The 4,583-nt window shown below is 38.1% G+C and overlaps 1 pseudogene; it reads left to right on the forward strand.

Moving 5' to 3' along the window:
* The first annotated feature begins 397 nt into the window (after positions 1–397).
* LOC102472079 (acidic leucine-rich nuclear phosphoprotein 32 family member E pseudogene) lies at positions 398–4,110 on the forward strand (annotated as a pseudogene).
* The last annotated feature ends 473 nt before the right edge of the window (positions 4,111–4,583 follow it).

The raw sequence follows: 4,583 nt of genomic DNA on the forward strand, positions 1-4,583 counted from the left end.
CAAACTTTGACCATCTCTTCTACAAACTTAGCTCCACCGATAACCATCTCCTTTCTCTGTTGTAGTGGATCTCTTTTAAGATCTGCATTTGAGATCCTGTTGGCCCATTTGAGCTGTTATAACTGATTAACATAAATCAGATGGCTCATAAACAATAGTTATTCCTTATTTCTAGAAGATGAGAAGTCCAAGATCAAGGTACCGCAGGTTCAGTGTCTGAGGAAAGCCCACTGTCTGGTTCACAAATAGCTCCTTCTTGCTGTGTCCTCAAATGTTGGAACAGATATGAGGTCTCTCTGGTAACTCTTTCATAAGGGCACTAATTCCATTCATGATGTCTCCATCCCATGGCTGGATCACCTCCTGAAGGAGGAGGTGATCTACTATCATCACCTTGGGTGTTAGGTTCCATATATGAATTCAAAGGAAAGCAAGGACAAACATTCAGACCATAGCAGATCCCATTGTTTCTTTTCTTCATCGGTTATCCTCTTCTCTTCTGTATCTTCAGCTTCTACTTCTCTATTGACTCCTATCCACTAACACATAAATTCCCCAATTTTTAAAAATAGAAAGAAGGGAGAGAGAAAGAAAACCCCTCCTAATGCACATCCTTTGCTGCCTATTAAGCCAACTTAATCTTTGTTACTTTTCTATTCCTTTTCCTCCTCTATACACTTCAACGAATCATAATCTGGCTGAAAGATAATATATGCTTATATCAATTAGAAGACTTTGCTTGTGAGTCTCCGAGCAGCCATTGAAGGGGAAGGAACTGTGGGTGTGTGTATGTGTGTGTGTGTGTGTGTGTGTGTGCGTGTGCATGCATGTGTGTGTGTTCACACGCAAGTGTGTGGACAAGGAGGTGGGGGCAGCTGAGTTAGAGTCCCAACTCCTTGGACTCCATTTGCTCTCTTCTTTCTCCCCCACACCTATCTGGTGGTAGTGGGCGTTTATATTTGCATTTCTTTTCATTCATTTCCAAATCTTTAAAATTTTTAGGGTTGGGGGTAGTGAGAAGGCAGGAAAGGGGAAGGGAAGAGAGTAGTGGCAGAAGAGCAGGAGGAGGACATGAAGATGAAGAAGAGGATTAACCTGGAGTTAAGGAACAGAGCCCCGGAGGAGGTGACAGAGTTAGTCCTTGATAATTGTCTGTGTGTCAATGGGGAAATTGAAGGCCTGAATGGCACTTTTAAAGAACTAGAGTTTCTGAGTATGGCTAATGTGGAGCTAAGTTCACTGGCCAGGCTTCCCAGCTTAAATAAACTTCAGAAGTTGGAACTTAGTGACCAATATAATTTCTGGAGGCTTGGAAGTCCTAGCAGAGAAATGTCTGGATCTTACCTACCTCAATCTAAGTGGAAACAAAATCAAAGATCTCAGTACAGTAGAAGCTCTGCAAAATCTTAAAAATTTGAAAAGTCTGGACTTGTTTAACTGTGAGATCACAAACCTGGAAGATTATAGAGAAAGTACTTTTGAACTGCTGCAGCAAATCACCTACTTAGATGGATTTGATCAGGAAGATAATGAAGCACCAGACTCTGGAGAGGAGGATGATAAGGAGAGAGATGAAGATGGTGAAGATGAAGAAGAAGATGAGGCTGGTCTACCTGAAGGCTATGAGGAAGAAGAGGAGGAAGATGATGAGGATGAGGATGAAGATGAAGCAGGCTCAGAACTGGGAGAGGGAGAAAAGGAGGTGGGCCTCTCATATTTGATGAAAGAAGAAATTCAGGATGAAGAAGATGATGACGACTATGTTGAAGAAGGGGAAGAAGAAGAGGAAGAGGAAGATGAAGGTCTTTGAGGAGAGAAGAGGAAACGAGATGTTGAGGATGTTGGCGAGGAAGATGACTAGATCATTCTAAGACCGGATTCCCTAACGTTCCCGGGTGTGCAATAGAATGATCACATCTCTGTCATGTATGATAGCTGTCCCTACAGAAGATAATGAGTAACTTTTTATAGGAAAAGTGTGGTTTTACTATTTTTGCCTTATCATTCCAAATAAGATCTTCTAGTCTGTTAATGATCATATCATACGTAGAGAACATTTTTCATTGACCCTTCCCCTATTGTGAAAGTCCCTAGCAGCTTATTTAGAATCTTAATTTTTCTAATTCAAGCTCACTGTATTAGTCATTTTTAGCCCAGAATTAAAACATGATCGCTTTTTCACAGATGTAGTATGTTGCATTTCATTCATAAGTTTTTAAAGTTATTTATAAATTAACTGAAGTTACAGTCAGCTGTAATATGAAATGACCATAGTCTCTTGAATGCTAAGTTGGTTATTTTTTTAGAGATGATCCAGAGATCTTTAGTTTGAAGGCAATGAGTCTTTTTTTGGCTATGGATATTTGGGTGCTTTTTTTGTCACACAAGTGACTTGGAACATAGAAGCAGAAAAGTAAGCCGAGATCGCTCATGGATCTTCTGAGGAGGTTTTATTCAGTAATATAGTTCATGAATTTTGTGGTGACCGATAAGATTTTATTTTTGAAGGAGAAAATGCTTTTACTAAGTCCAGACACATGCCGGCGAGCCCTTGCTTCAGGCTGCAGATCGCAACATGCCAACGGTTGTGTATTTTGCTTTGTTTTTAGGTGCGCGTTCTTTTCCCTCTAGCAATTCCTTTATGATCACCTTCCCTTCTTGTTTCATCCTCTATCTACTAACTCCAAAAAAAGTTGGGAAACTTGTGGATACCCAGGAAAACCTTTAGCCTTATACCTCAACCACATTTCAATGTCTGGGTTTTAAACAAGCAAAGTGAAAGCAGTGGGGTATTCCTGCGAGATGAGTACTATTATTGATCGTTTCATGCAATACGCTCTGCTTACTGTAAATCCTGGGTGACAACATCTGTGATGGTATCAGAAAAGAAGCAGGGAGACATTTTTTGAAGCAGCATTAGTATTCTCAAGAAGTCAGAACAATTGCCCATTGATAATTAATGTGAAGTTTTCTTCCCAAATGATTTGGATCCTTCTCTGCAAAGTACTTCTGTTTTTTCTGAGTGGATCTTTTAATTATTTTTTTCCTATAGTTTTAAAACATTACCAGATTCATAGCAGTTGATTGGAATATACTAGGCAATTGGAAAAATACTCAACTAAAACGGTATTAGAATGAAGATTTGTTTTTAGGTAGATGTCCATTAAAAACAAAGCGTTTGGATGTGTGATGTTTCTTTATATGCTACTAAGTAAGTTATAATGAGTAGACAAATCTCTCTCTTTGTCATGGAGGCTCCACATTCAAGGCAATTGCTTTTGTAAACATTGGCTATCTGAAAAAACTTCCCTTTGTTTTGATTATTTGTATGTTATTAAAAAGTTAATGTCAGCCAATGAACTGAATTTATTCTTCTGTCCTGGGGCACATTCAAGTGACTGAGTGTAGTAGCGCTGCTGCTGCCTTTTTAGTTTAATATGTATGACTTGGCGTTTTAAAATACAAATTATGAAGTTATTTGTGGAGAAACTAAAGAAGTTGCACAACTGACCGAAAGAAAACACTTGGGGTAAGTTTAGTGGAGGAATTGGAATCTCCAAACGACTAACATTTTTCTCCTGATTTTAACAAATGAGATGCCCTCCCTGTTAGTCCCTAAGGATTCTTCATTGCCTACTATGCCAGATTCTAAAATAGTTATTTTTAAAATGGAATCTATATATTGACTTTCTTATCAATCATCTTATTGTGCAATCAAAATTAGAGTTCTTTGGTTTGAAAACAACACTTAGAGCCTCCAGATAACTTTTAAGACTTATTTAGCTTTGTGGGTGGTATTTTCATGCAAATAAGTAAGGGTGGGTTTTATATTTTGTAGACGTTTTGGTCCTATTTTAATGCTCTTTGTATGGCAGTATGTATATAATGTGTTAAGTTCCTCAAGAATCTCTCCTTAAAAACTTTGAAGTTAATACTTTTTTGTGTAACTGTGTTTTGAATAAAGCCATGACAGTGTTAAAAACAAACAAACAAAAATGCAGTACTCTTGATCATTCTTTTAATGTTTCTGACCCCTGTTTTTTCTGTGACTGCTGTAACTTAAAAGTTTTTGAAACTGAATTGCTTCAATAAATTGAAAATTTGTTATAATGATTCGTTTTCAGTGTATAACATTCATTTTAAAAATAATACCATTGGTGACTTTTATCTTTTACTTATTTATTTATTTTTTATTATCAGAGGGTGAATGCGCTTGCCAAGGGGGGAGAGAGGGAATGCACCCCTCAAGGGAGCCTGGTTACGCTGTAACCCCTTTTCTTCCATTTTCTGTCAGGATTGTGGGCATGCACGCACATGTGCCTGCTGTGCTTTTCAAGCTGCTGGTGCCAGGATTTGAAGCAGTCAGGCACGGGGGATCTGTCTTTCTGTGCACAGGGCTTAAACTTTATGCTATGGGGTGGTCCCCAAAGGTCTTTCAGAGAAACAGCTGGAAAGTTAACATTCAAACATTTGGATATGATATTAGGCATTACGATTTAATAGTTTTAACTCACTGTCCTTCATATTATATATATATATATTTTTTTTTTTTTTTTGAGAGGTTTTTTCTATAGGGTGCATGC

This window comes from Tupaia chinensis, unplaced genomic scaffold (assembly GCF_000334495.1).
Source record: "Tupaia chinensis unplaced genomic scaffold, TupChi_1.0 Scaffold143565_1, whole genome shotgun sequence".
In the NCBI taxonomy this organism is placed as follows: Eukaryota; Metazoa; Chordata; class Mammalia; order Scandentia; family Tupaiidae; genus Tupaia; species Tupaia belangeri.